Source organism: Rhinoderma darwinii, chromosome 3 (assembly GCF_050947455.1).
Source record: "Rhinoderma darwinii isolate aRhiDar2 chromosome 3, aRhiDar2.hap1, whole genome shotgun sequence".
In the NCBI taxonomy this organism is placed as follows: Eukaryota; Metazoa; Chordata; class Amphibia; order Anura; family Rhinodermatidae; genus Rhinoderma; species Rhinoderma darwinii.
The window spans coordinates 332,601,831-332,616,630 of record NC_134689.1 but is presented as its reverse complement, the minus strand read 5'-3'; the positions used below and the strand labels follow the sequence as shown (position 1 = coordinate 332,616,630).

Below are 14,800 nucleotides of genomic sequence, written 5' to 3'. Positions count from 1 at the left end.
TATGAAATGCGCAAGACGCATTAAACTTACATCTTTTAGCAGTAGCGGGTAGAAAACGTCAGTTTTATGCGCAGAATTATTTTGAAGAAGGAGAGAAGGCTGGGCATATGCTGGCAAAGGCACACAAGGGGTGTCGCATATAGCTGCTTTAAAAACGATGAGGGGCACTATGGTTACGGAGACCTCAGAGGTCTTGGAGGTTTTGGGGGAATTTTATTCTGATCTATATGCCTCTAAGGTGCATCCATCCACAAATGATATTTGCTCATTCTTAGCCAAAGCACAACTCTCTAAACTGTCAGGGGAGGCCAGGAGGAATTGGAAGAAGCGGTCAAACAGATGGCTAATGATAAGGCGCCTGGGGCGGATGGTTTGCCAGTGGAAATTTATAAAAAATACTCTGAGGTGCTTTTACCCAAATTATTAGAAGTGTTTCACCATTCACTAGCACATGGCTCTTTGCCGGCTTCTATGCAAGAGGCCATTATTGTGGTCCTCAATTAGATGATTCTTACCGACCGATTTCGTTACTGTCAACTAATGTCAAGATTCTGGCGAAGGCCTTAGCTCTGCCTTAGCAGGCTTTATGCCTGCTAGGTCCACAACTATGAATTTGAGACGCTTATTTTTAAATCTTCAGCTGAAGGCGGATAATGTATTCTTTCATTGGACGCTGCTAAAGCGTTTGATAGCGTGGAGTGGCAATATCTTTGGTGCACCTTGGAGGCTATGGGTTTGGGATCGTCCTTTATATCATGGATCACGGTCTTGTATTCTTGTCCTACAGCTCGAATAAGGGCAAATGGTGGATTATCTGTTCGGTTTGCTCTTGAAAGAGGAACTAGACAGGGATGCCCATTATCGCCCCTCCTGTTTGCTGTGGAAGTGGAGCCCCTAGCAGCGCACATATGTTTGTCCGATAATATTAAGGGATTTTCATATGGCTCTGTGCAGGAAAAAGTGGCGCTATATGCAGACGACATGCTTCTCTATTTGGGGGATGTAGGCAGATCACTGGCAGAAACAATATCCCTAATTGAGAATTTTGGTGCATTGTCTGGTTTTAAAATAAATAGGGTTCATGATGTGTCTGTGGGGTGTGTTGAACACTTTAAATATTTGGGGATAGTGGTTTCGGCTTCTCCTTCTGATTATATTGCCCTTAATCTGCAACCCCTCTTGGTCAAATTCAAAATGAAAATATCGGCTTGGTGTAAGTTATATTTGTCGGTTGTAGGTAGGGTTAATCTTATCAAGATGATCCTATTGCCACAATTATTGTACATTTTGCATAACTCCCCTGTATGAATTCCTTTACGCGACTTTTATTATGTTAATGCACTTTTTAGAGATCTAATATGGCGTAAGGGTCACCCCAGACTTAAATTGGAAATTCTACAATGTGCAAAGCATGACGGCGGCCTGGCCCTACCCAATCCTTGGTTATACTTCTTTGCTTTCCAATGCCAGCATTTTAAGGGGTGGGGGGAAATTATACAGAGTGGATCTAATAGTGCGATTTTGCAGTTACAGTTTGGTTCATCCGCTTTATTGACAGTTTTGGAAGCAGATCATTCTCTGCTGTCGGGTAGGAATATGCCCACATATGCGCTAATGCGTAAAGTTTGGGATAAGGTCCGGTCCATTAGAGATATCGGGGTATGCACAGCTTTTACGCCTATATGGGGCAATAGGGCACTTCAGGAGTTCTTCTCTCTTGAAGGATTTGAGGGTTGGCAATCGAGGGGCATATCCCGTGTATCACAGTTGCTCCAGGATGATATATTTAAAACTTATCAACAGCTTCAGGAGGAATTTGGGTTGCCTCGAAATTCCTTTTACCAATATCTACAGATAAGACATGCATATGATGCCCAAAAGAAGGTTGTAGATTTGAATGTACATACAGATGGGGTGCTGGCTGTCTTACATACTGGGAGTGGTACTTCGGGGGTTATCTCGAACATTTATCAGCTGTTGCTTAGTAAATTTTTGGATAAGTACCCCTTGATTGCTTTTCGAAAATGGGAGCGGGATATGGGTCCCATCTCTGAAGAACAATGGTCAGATATCATGGAAGCAGTTCCGAATATTTCTCTTAGTGAGGCTGGGTACATCTCTCAATTATACATTATCCATAGAGTATATAAGACTCCTAAATTTATTTTCAACATTGGTGTACGGGGTGACTTTACTTGTCCCAGATGCTCGGAAGATGGGGCGGATCATCTGCATATGTTGTGGTCATGTCCACATTTAAGTTCATATTGGTCAGACGTGCTGAAGCTGAATCAGGATGCTTATGGGCTTACGCTTCAGGGGACTCCTATGGAGTGCATTTTGGGGTGTGTTACGCATATTCAGACTTCTGTCCAGGAGCGGCTTGCTATTGCAAGACTGCTATACATAGCTAGAAAATGTATTGCATTACACTGGATACAAGGCGCCCCGCCGACTAGGAGTGAATTCATTGCTAAAGTGAATAAAATGATTGTGTAGGAAAAAGCTGTGTTCGTAAAGTGTAAAGCGCTTACATTTTTTTATTCCATATGGGGATCATGGTTATGTGTATCGGAATCAGTATCATAAACTGTGCCCATGGACTTTTTCTGGGTGAAGCCTTCTGTATTGTATGTCAATTAAATTTCTATACTGGAAGGGATGAGAGGTGGGGGATTAAGAGAGTCCTATGTCTGTTTTACATCTGTATTGTACTTGCTATCAGGTGAATTGTTTATTCGATGTTTGGAATATGTCTCACCACATATGTCTTTTATTTCTGTACTATCAGATGGTGCCTGGGGGGAGGGTTAGGGAAAGGGTTTGTATGTTATGTTTTGTATTGTTTAATCTTGAAACTTCAATAAAAAATAACTGATTTAAAAAAAAAAATAGGCTCTGTCATCAGTTTCTAACTGCCCTATCTTCTACCTAATGTAATAGGCGCTTTAATGTAGATAAGTAATGTGTTTTTATTTTAAAAAAACACGCTTATTTTTGACAAAGTTATGAGCATTTTAAGTGTTATGCTATTTTGTTTTTAATGCCCAAGTGGGCGTTTTTTTACTCTTGACCAAGTGGGCGTAGTAAAGAGAAGTGTATGACGCTGACCAATCAGCGCCATACACTTCTCTTCATTCATGTTCAGCTGTACTCACAGCACAGCGTGGTCTCGCAAGATAACGCTGTGCTCCCACTTACTCCCACATTAACTTTACCGGAGTGTCGAGAGAATGAAAAGGCATCACCTCCTGACTGAACCCATCTGAGCCATACAGTGTGCCCAAAAAGCTGTTTACTTCCACATATATGGCACCGCCATATCCAGGAGAACCCTTTTAACAATTTTTGGGGTGTGTCTCTCCAGTGACATAAGCTGGGCATGACATATTTGCCACTGAATTGGCATATCTGGGGAAAATTGTACATTTTTACTTTGCACCATACGCAGCACATTCATTTATGGAAAAGATCTAGATCAGATCTAGGAGCAGATGCAGACTGATTAACCACGGGCGTCGACACAGAAGCTGTGTCTGGCAGATCCTTTACAGTACCCCCCTTTTATGAGGGGCCACTGGACCCTTCATAGGTGTACCTGGCTTATTGGGGAACCGAAGATAGAAGCTCCTGAGCAATACCCCAGAGTAAACATCCCGGGCGGGTACCCAAGTCCTCTCTTCAGGCCCGTATCCTCTCCAATGGCCCAGGTACTGGAGGAAACCTTGGACCATCCTGCTGTCCACAATCTTGGCCACCTCGAATTCTACCCCTTCAGGGGTGAGAACACGGACCGGAGGTTTCCTCGAGGTAGCCAAGGAGGGGGAGCAGCATTTCAGGAGGGAGGCATGAAACACGTCGTGTATTTTTATATTTTTTTTAATTAATTTTTTTCTCCAGTTAAATAGATTTATTTCTCTGGACAAGCTTGTTACAGTACAGTAAAGTGCAATGGCGTTCCATTTGTCTGATGGAGTGAATTCAAGTATTAATGCCCCAGAGTAAACTTTACCGCAGTTTAGGTGGGAATTAATTTGAAACGGCCATTAAAACAATTGTGTCCTCGGAGTTGTCAGGGGAATGAATTTCCAGTTCGTTTAGTCGACCTCTTTAATGGTGGGTCCAGATGAGGCACTCCTCCGGGCATTCCTCCTGGCATACCCCCAGCACTCTGGTACAGCTTCGTGATGATGGGGTTACAGACCTTCTCAAGTTCCTTCTGTTGGTGCTCAAATTCATCCTTCTCTACAGTCTGGTTCTTGTCCAACCAAGCGATAATCTCATTGCATTTATCCAAGATTTTCTGCTTGTCCTCGTCGCTGATCTTTCCTTGGAGTTTCTCATCCTCAACCGTTGCCTTCATGTTGAAAGTGTAAGACTCCAGCGAGTTCTTGGAGGAAACCTTGTTCCGCTGCTTCTCGTCTTCAGCCTTGTACCTCTGGGCTTCTTGAACCATGCGCTCGATGTCTTCCTTGCTGAGACGACCTTTGTCGTTGGTAATTGTGATCTTGTTTTCCTTGCCAGTGCTCTTGTCCACAGCAGACACGTTCAGGATACCATTGGCATCAATGTCAAATGTCACCTCAATCTGAGGAACGCCACGAGGGGCTGGGTGAATGCCGGTCAGCTCGAACTTGCCGAGCAGATTGTTGTCCTTAGTCATGGCTCGTTCACCTTCATATACCTGAATCAAGACACCGGGCTGGCTGTCGAAGTAGGTGGTGAAGGTCTGTGTCTGCTTTGTGGGAATGGTTGTGTTACGCTTGATCAGGACAGTCATGACTCCACCAGCAGTCTCAATATCCAGAGACAGAGGGGTGACATCGAGCAGAAGGAGGTCCTGCACGTTCTCAGATTTGTCTCCAGACAAGATGGCAGCCTGCACAGCTGCCCCGTAGGCCACGGCCTCATCCGGGTTGATGCTCTTGTTCAGTTCCTTTCCATTGAAGAAGTCCTGAAGCAGCTTCTGAATCTTGGGGATACGTGTGGACCCACCGACCAACACGATGTCGTGGATCTGTGACTTGTCGAGCTTAGCATCGCGGAGAGCCTTTTCTACCGGATCCAGGGTTCCCCTGAAGAGATCGGCGTTCAGTTCTTCAAAGAGAGCTCTGGTGATTGAGGTGTAGAAGTCAATGCCCTCATACAGAGAGTCGATTTCAATGCTAGCCTGGGTGCTGGATGACAGGGTACGCTTTGCACGCTCGCAGGCGGTGCGGAGACGGCGAACAGCTCGCTTGTTGTCAATGATATCTTTCTTGTGTTTCCTCTTGAATTCTGCTACGAAGTGATTCACCACTCTGTTATCAAAGTCTTCACCACCCAGATGAGTGTCTCCGGCTGTTGACTTCACTTCAAAGATGGCGTCTTCAATAGTGAGGATAGACACGTCAAAAGTGCCACCACCCAGATCAAAGATCAACACGTTCCTTTCTGCACCAAACTTTTTGTCCAATCCATAGGCAATGGCGGCCGCAGTCGGCTCATTAATGATATGCAGAACGTTGAGGCCAGAAATTGTGCCGGCGTCCTTGGTAGCCTGACGCTGGGAATCATTGAAGTAGGCCGGAACAGTGATCACAGCATTGGTCACGATCTTGCCGAGGTAAGCTTCTGCAATCTCCTTCATCTTTGTCAAGACCATGGAGGAGATTTCTTCTGGATAGAAAGACTTGGTCTCTCCTTTGTATTCCACTTCAACCTTGGGTCTTCCGCTGTCACTCACAACATTGAACGGCCAGTGCTTCATGTCAGATTGTACAACGCCGTCCTCAAACCTGCGCCCGATCAGTCGCTTGGCATCAAAAACTGTGTTTGTTGGGTTCATGGCAACTTGATTTTTGGCAGTATCGCCAATCAACCTCTCGGTGTCGGTGAAGGCCACATAACTGGGGGTGGTCCTGTTGCCCTGGTCATTGGCGATGATCTCAACCTTGCCATGCTGGAAGACCCCCACACATGAGTAGGTGGTGCCGAGATTGATACCGACTGCTGGTCCCTTAGACATGATTCCTGCACTGCGGTTGCTTTGGATCTACTGAGCTGCTCGCCGTCTCCGAGCCGCGTGCTGGTGAAATGAGACACGTCGTGTATTTGAAAAGTCGGGGGTAACTCCAGCAGGAAGGAGACAGGGTTAAGGACCTCAATGACTATATACCGGGGAGAAAACGATTTTTTTTTGGACAGAACTTTAAGACGCAAATTTTTTGAAGACAGCCACACCAGATCCCCGACCACAAACAAGGGGTTAGCAGAACGTCTTCTATCTGCCTGAGTCTTTTGTATGCTCTGGGACGCCTCTAGGTTCTTCTGAACCTGGGCCTAGACTGTGCACAGTTCCCGATGAACGACATCTACCTTGGGATTGTTGGAACCACCAGGTGAAACGGAGGAGAACCGTTGATTAAACCCAAAATTACAGAAGAAGGGGGAGACCCCTGACGAGTTACTGACCCGGTTATTAAGGGAAAATTCGGCGAGGGGAATGAAGGAGACCCAATCATATTGACAGTCGGAGATAAAACACCTTAAATATTGTTCTAGAGACTGATTAGTTCTCTCAGTTTGGCCATTAGTTTCAGGATGGAAGGCTGAGTAGAAGGACAGATCAATCTCCAACTTTTTACAGAAAGCTCTCCAAAACAATGAAACAAATTATACCCCTTTGTCAGAAACAATATTGACAGGAACCCCCATGGAGACATTGGGTAGTTTCTTGAGGGGCACAAAGTGGCACATCTTACTAAAGCGGTCTACTACAACCCACACCACCGACTTGCCTTGAGATGGAGGCAGATCGTTGATAAAATACATGGAGATATGGGTCCAAGGTCTCTGGGGAATGGGCAAAGAACATAGTAAGCCCGCTGGTCGGGACCTGGGAGTCTTGGACCTAGCACAAATTTCACAAGCGGCGACTTAGGCCTTAACGTCTTTAGGCAACCCAGGCCACCAATAGTTTCTAGCAATGAGGTGCTTGGTACCCAGGATGCCTGGATGGCCAGATAGTGCAGAGTCATGATTTTCCCTGAGTACCCTTAGCCGGAATTGCAGGGGAACAAACAGCTTGTTCTCAGGAAGGTTCCCGGGAGCTGAACCTTGATCAGTCACAATTTCGGAGACTTAGTCAGAATCAACAGAGGATATGATTATACCTGGGGGCAAAACACAAGCAGGATCTTCCACCGAAGGAGGGCTGGCCATGAAGCTACGCGACAGTGCATCAGCTTTAATATTTTTAGACCCAGCCCTATTGGTGACCATAAAGTTGAATATAGTAAAAAACAACGCCCATCGAGCTTGTCTCGGGTTTAGCCTCCGCGCAGATTCTAGGAAGACCAGATTCTTGTGGTCGGTAAGGACCGATACCTGGTGCCTAGCCCCCTCCAAGAAGTAGCGCCACTCTTCAAATGCCCATTTAATGGCTAAGAGTTCGCGGTTGCCCACGTCATAGTAACTCTCAGTGGACAAGAATTTCCTGGAAAAGTAGGCACAGGGACGGAGATGGGTGAGGGACCTGGTACCCTGGGACAAGAGAGCACCCACTCCCACCTCGGAAGCGTTAACCTCCACGATGAATGGCTCCACTTCGTTAGGCTGAATCAGCACTGGAGCAGAGATAAAGAACTTCTTATGGATCTCAAATGCCTGGAGCGCCTCCGGAGGCCAGTGGAGGAGATCAGCACCTTTGCGAGTAAGATCCGTAAGAGGCTTAGCGATGACCGAGAAGTTAGCAATAAATCTCCTGTAATAATTAGCAAACCCCAGGAAGCACTGTAACGCCTTCAGGGAGACACGTTGGACCCATTCAGCCACAGCCTGAACCTTGGCAGGGTCCATGCGGAATTCATTAGGAGTGAGGATTTGACCCAAAAATGGTATCTCCTGCACCCCAAACATACATTTTTCGGATTTAGCAAAGAGTTTGTTTTCCCGAAGGACCTGGAGCACCTTCCTGACATGCTCAATGTGGGAGGACCAGTCCTTGGAAAACACAAGTATGTCATCAAAGTACACTACAAGAAATACCCCCAGGTAGACTCTTAAAATCTAATTTATGAAATTCTGGAAGACCGCGGGAGGATTACACAACCCAAAGGGCATGACGAGGTATTCGAAATGACCTGGGCGTGTTAAACGCAGTCTTCCACTCATCCCCTTCTCTGATTCGGATAAGGTTATAAGCCCCCCGAAGATCAAACTTAGAGAACCATTGGGCCCCCTGAACCTGATTGAAGAGATCAGGAATCAAAGGAAGGGGATACTGGTTCCTTGCAGTGACCTTATTCAAGTTTCGGTAATCGATGCACGGCCTAAGACCACCATCCTTCTTCCCTACGAAGAAGAAACCAGCACCTATCGGAGAAGTAGAGGGGCAAATGTAACCCTTGGCCAGGCTTTCCTGGATATATTCTCTCATGGCCTCACGTTCGGGACAAGAGAGATTAAAAATCCTACCCTTAGGGAGCTTAGCTCCTGGTACCAAATCGATTGCGCAATCATATTCTCTATGAGGAGGTAACAGTTCGGAGGCCTTTTTAGAAAAAACATCAGCGAACTCCTGAATAAACTCAGGTAGAGTGTTCACCTCCTCAGGGAGAGAAATAAAATTAACAGAAAAACAGGACGTCATGCATTCATTACCCCATTTGGTAAGATCCCCAGTATTCCAGTTAAACGTGGGATTATGCATCTGCAACCAGGGAAGGCCTAAACCAAATCGGTCGATAATCCCTGCATCACCAGTACAGAGCACTGCTCCAAATGAATGGAGCCAACAATGAGTTCAAAAACAGGGGTATGCTGCGTAAAATAACCATTAGCAAGTGGTGTGGAGTCGATACCCACTACCGGGACAGGTTTAGGCAAATCAATCAATGGCATAGCTAGAAACATAGGAAATTCCACAGACATAATTTTAGCAGAAGACCCTGAAACCACGAAGACACTGCCGGTGGCAGACCTACCCTCAAAAGTGACCTGAAAGGGAAGCAAGATCTTATTAGGTTTGATATTTACGGGAAATACCTGTACGCCGAAGCGACCTCCCCGATCGTCACTTAGGCACGGAAGTTTTCCGGCTGCTTATTCTTACGCCTAGGACAGTTGTTCGCTTGATGCTTGTCATCCCCACAGTAGAAGCAGAGACCATTCTTCCTGCGGAGCTCTCTACGTTGTTGGGGAGACACAGAGGCCCCGAGTTGCATTGGTTCATCCGAGATTCCGTGGAAGAACGAAGCAACGGAACCTCGGGAGCCATCATGGGGGAGCCAGAGGAGAAGGCACAAAAACGTTCAAGTCGTCGTACCCTGAGACGTCGGTCAAGACGTACCGCTAAAGCCATAACCTGATCTAGAGAGTCAGAAGAGGGATAGCTAACTAATAGGTCTTTCAGGGCGTTCGACAGACCCAATCTAAACTGGCACCTCAAGGAAGGGTCATTCCACCGAGAAGCTACGCACCACTTCCTAAAGTCAGAACAGTACTCCTCAACGGGTCTCTTACCCTGACGTAAGGTCACCAGCTGACTCTCGGCAAAGTCAGTCTTGTCAGTCTCGTCATAGATGAGCCCGAGAGCAGAAAAAAAAAGGTCAACAGAGGAAAGTTCAGGGGCGTGAGGAGCCAAGGAGAAGGCCCATTCTTGGGGGCCGTCCTGGAGCGGGGACATAATTATACCCACTCGCTGGCTCTCAGAACCTGAGGAGTGGGGTCTTAATCAGAAATAGAGCCTACAACTCTCCCGAAAGGAGAAAAAAAGTCTTCCGGTCCCCTGAGAACCGGTCAGGCAACTTGAGGTGGGGTTCAACAGGTGAGGTGGAGGGCACTATCTGGTTAGCATCAAGCTGTTTGCACCTCTAAGTCAGGGCTTGGACCTGTAGGGAGAGACCCTGCATTTACTGAGCCAGGGTCTCAAGCGGGTCCATAGTTGTGTAGGAACCAGGGTAGAAAAGGTATATGGGCCATTGATTATGTAATGTCGGGGTAGGGAGACAGACATGTGAGCATCTACCCGCCACTCAGTCCCTGCCTACTTGCACGGCCCGTCCTAGTCGACGGCGTACAACTGGGCGACGGTCCCTACGCTCAATAAGTGCACGACAGACAAACAGACAAGGGTACACAGAAGCTAAGGGAAATGGGGCAGTTGCCCATGGCAACACCGTGAGCAACAAGAGTAGTGAATGAGCCGAGTCAAACCAGGAGTGTACCAGGTACCAAAAGCAGTGTAGGAGCGTAGTCAGTAAAGCCAGGGTCAATTTGAAGCAGAGGTCAATAGTACTAGCAGGAACAGCAAAGCCAGGAAACAAGACAGAATCACAGGCAAAGGAAGAGCAGGAAATGAAGGTATAAATAGACCGAGGGTGGGAGCTAGCTCCGTCTGGCCAGGCTGTGATAGGTTCTCCCACTCCTCAGCCTACCAGCCTGAGTGGTAGCAGATCGAGTCACTCTATCAGACCTAGGAGCAGATGCAGACTGATTAACCACGGGCGTCGACACAAAAGCTGTGTCTGGCAGATCCTTTACACCTCTGCTTCATATTGACCCTGGCTTTACTGACTACGCTCCATATATGAACAGTGATGTCAAGAGGTTCAAGGATGTTCTGATGTCACTGTTCATATATGGACAGTGATGTTATGGGCTTTAAACAATGAATGGCCAGAGCATCGGAAATTGGAGGAGTCTGATTTGGGGTCTTTATTTAAGGGGAGTATAGTCATTGGCCTTTGTTTAGGGAGAGTCTGGTCTGCGGTCTGTTTATCTGAGAGTAGTCGGTTCTGTAATTAAGGGTAGTCTCGTCTGAGGTCTGTATTAAGAAGTAGTCTGGTCTAGGGTTAGTCTTGTCTAAAGTTTGTATTAGAGGGATAGTCTGACCCGTGGTCTGTAATTAGGAGTAGTATGTTCTGGGCTCTATATTTATGGGTAGTCTTGTCTGCAGTTTGTATTAGGAGGATGGTCTTGTCTGGGGTCTTCATTTAGGGGTGTCTGGTTTGGGGTCTTTATATAGGAGGACTGTTCTTTGCGTTCTATTTTAAGAGAATAGTCTGGTATGGGGGTCCGTAGTTAGGGTTAATTTGGTTTGGGATCTGTATTAATGGGGTAGTCTGTCAGTTTTAATATATTTGTATGTGGGGTGTTAAAGTGTTATTCTACCTAATGTTGATAAAGGAAACAAAGTGTGGGATCCTCCTTCTGCGCCGGTGGCTACGTATAATGGACTTTCAGGGAAGCTCAGCTTAACATATTCTTGTTTGAATCTTCTGCAAATATCCAAATATGATGATTGGAGCCGACCTGTAAACAACACAAGCCATGAAAAATCACCCCCAGATGCATCGTAATGTCACACTAGGGCCCATTAGAAACAAAATGGTTGTGTTGCCTGTAGCAACCAATCAGATTACATGTTTCATATTTTCAGTGCAGTGTAGGACATGGATGCTGTACTCTGGTTGCTGTGGAAAACGCCACCCCCTTATTGCCCGCATTAGGCCCAGTATGTTATAATAATAATAATAATAATAATAATAATAACAACAACCATATTAACCCCTTAATGACTGGGCCTTAAAAGACCTTAACTGGTTGCCGACACAGGACGAGAATGCTCATCCTGAGCGGCAAGTACTTGGCGCATTAAGACGAGCATTCTCGGATCGCGACGTTCAAGGAGAGGGGACTGCACTTTGATCGGGTCATAGAAGATAACTGTGACGCGATCAAAGCCCACAACTTGTATGGGCCAGACAGCCCAGGGTCTATTGAAGGACCCCAGGGCTGTCTGAACATATTTCCTGTTGTTAGGGCATACTGAGGTATGCCCTAACAACTGCCTGTGTACAATCAGTACACAGGCTAATGTACTAGCATATAGATCTATGCCAGTACATTACAGTTACAAAATCAAAATCAAAATGATAAATCCCTTTATGGAATTTAAAAAAAAAAGTTAAATGAATGTAAAAAAAAATAATGATAAATAAATAATTAAAAAGTTAAAAAAAATACACAGAAACACACATTTTTTTTTATAATAAATAAACTTTTTAAAATATAAGTCCCAAAACATGAAATAATATAGACATATTTGGTATCGCCACGACCGGAACAACCTGTACAACAAATGTATAACATTATTTATGATGATCGGTGTATGGTGTAAAAAAATAAAATATTAAAACTGCTTTGGAACTGCTTTCTTTCTGCATTTTCGCCAAAATAAAAATGTATATAAATTAAACGATAATGTATTTGTACCAAAAAATGTTACCTACATAAAGTACAACTCGTCCTGCAAAAAACAAAGTCTGATACAACTACGTCGTACAAAAAATAAAAGAGTTATGAGCGTCGGGATGCAAAGAGGGAAAAATAAAAAAATTGTCCTGTCCTCAAGGCCAAAATTGTCAGTGACCAGATACATTTTTCTGTTTTTGCCTCTCTGCCTTTCAGCAGCCATAACTTTTTATTTTTTATTTATTTATTTATTTATTTTTTTCATTGACGTGGCTGTATGAGGCCTTGTTTTATGCGAGAGAAATAGTATTTTTTATCCACGCAGTTTGGGGGTAAAAAATATATTTTTTTACGGTGTGAATATAGGAAAAAGCGATTCTCGGCAGGTGTGAATATAGGAAAAAGGGATTCTCGGGATGTTTTTTCTTGTTTATTTTTTATCACGTTTCACGCTAAACCTGTTAAATTAATTTGTCAGGTTATTACGGTCGTGTAGATACCTAATATGTGTAGTTTTTATGGAAAGGGGGGGGCAATAAAATATATTTTATGCAAAATAATGACCTTTTTTTGGGACTTTTTTTATATATTTATTTTTTTGTAACTTTTTTTTTTAATCCCATTAAGGGATAATATTATTTATAACTTTATTTTTTACTTATTATGTATTAGCATACTCCTGTATGCTAATACATTACGCTGTGTCACTATGACACAGGCTGCTGATCGGGCAGCACATGTGTGCCCGAACAGCAGGCAAACGGAACAGACAGCTCTGGGGTCCTTTGTAGGTCCCCAGGGCTGACTGCAGAGGGATTTCCCGGTGTTTGATCGCATCACCGAAATCCCGGTGATGCGATCAAGGAGGGGAATTCCCTTTGATCATGCCGCAGTCACGAACAAAGGCAATAAAAGGGTTAAACAGCTGGGGTCCGAATGTTTTCCGATCCCAGCTGTGTTCAGGAGGCTCCTCTGAGATCAGGAGCTGTAAGTTACAGCTCCGGCTTAGAGGATGAGCGGTCACACGAGCGCTCAATAGCCTCATCTACAGCAACACCAATAGACGTAGTCGTAGACTGGGACCAGTGCCGCACCTGCCATGAGGCCAGGTGAGCCGACGGCCTCAGGTGGCACCACCTACCCAAACGGGGGGGTGGCGGCATTTTCAGCCCGGGACGGACTGGACCGGGGGGAGGGGCCATGCAGACGCACATAGATAGCAGACGTGCTGAACGTCTGAAACACTCCTCCTCCTCTCTGACGCTGTATGCAGCCAGAGAGGAGCAAGTCTGCAGGAGGAGCTACGAGCAGCACGAGCAGCACGAGGTAAGTTCCTGCCTTGCTGGGACCAGGACCCATGATGGGAGTATACTGCAAAGGGGAGTCTGGGCATTTTACCGACAGCAGAGGGCTCTATGGGGCTGGAATAATCCACCCCATAGAGCCCTCACATCACTATAATGGAAGGATTAGTGTGGGTGGGGGAGGGTCTGAGCGTCTGACTTACTGCAGAGAGCTCTATAGGGGGGGATTCTGCCCCCCCCCATTAGAGCAGTCAGTCAGATGCTCATACCCCGATAACCTTTCAGTATAGTAACTAGTCAGGGCTCTATGGTGGGGGGATAATTCCAGCCCATGTCAGTAAAACGCCCAGACCCCCCCCCCCCTTGCAGTATACTCCTGGCTTTGTAGCTTTCCTGTGCTTAATTAGCGTGAGAAAGCTACAAGCAGAGCTGTGACTGGTGAGTATCACAGTCACTCCCAGTGCACACTGCATGCAGCAGCTGCGGCAGTGGCGTAACTACCGCGGTAGCAGCAGTAGCGGCTGCTACGGGGCCCTGGGCTTGAGGGGGCCCGTGCCGCCAGCCGACACGCCCACCCAAATGCCCGGTGGCGCTGCTAGCAGCCGTTATGGCTGCTACAGCGGTAGCGCCGCTACTGTGGGGCCCGCGCCGCCGAGCCTTACACAGGCCCTCTCATCATGCCTGTAGGTGTCGCTAGCACCGGAGGGGGCCCCAGTGCTAGCGGCAGCCAAATACATGTGTTAGCACTGAATGGCCGGGCATGTTCCGTGCCTGACCATCCAGTGCCTTACAATGACACTGATTGGCTAGCGGCGCGATGACATCATCGCGCCGCTTCCATGCTTGGAAGGTGCTGATTGGCGGGGCAAGTCATTCTGCCCCGCGAATCAGCGTCATTGGAGGACGCTGGTTCAGCTCCTGCAGACATGCTCAGAAGAGAGCATGTCTGCATCGCCAGTGAACAGCGTGGGAACGGGATCATGTGAGTATGGCAATTTATTTATTTTTTTCTTCAAAAATGTGAATGGCATTATCTATAATGGGGGGGGGGTTGGTCGTCTTTATGTGGGGCCTATCATATATAGGGGGGTCTATATGTGGGGCAGTAGCTACAGGGGGGTCTATATGTGGGGGTGTGGGCCACTATATACAGGGGGCTCTATATATGGGCCATTATATACAGGGGGCTCTATATGTGGACCATTATATACAGGGGGGTCTATATGTGGACCACTATATACAGGGGGGGTCTATATGTG

General features: G+C 46.3%; 1 pseudogene; it reads right to left on the bottom strand.

The window, feature by feature from the left end:
• Positions 1 to 4,072: 4,072 nt before the first annotated feature.
• On the bottom strand, positions 4,073 to 6,066 carry LOC142750479 (heat shock cognate 71 kDa protein pseudogene; annotated as a pseudogene).
• Between the last annotated feature and the right edge of the window lie 8,734 nt (positions 6,067 to 14,800).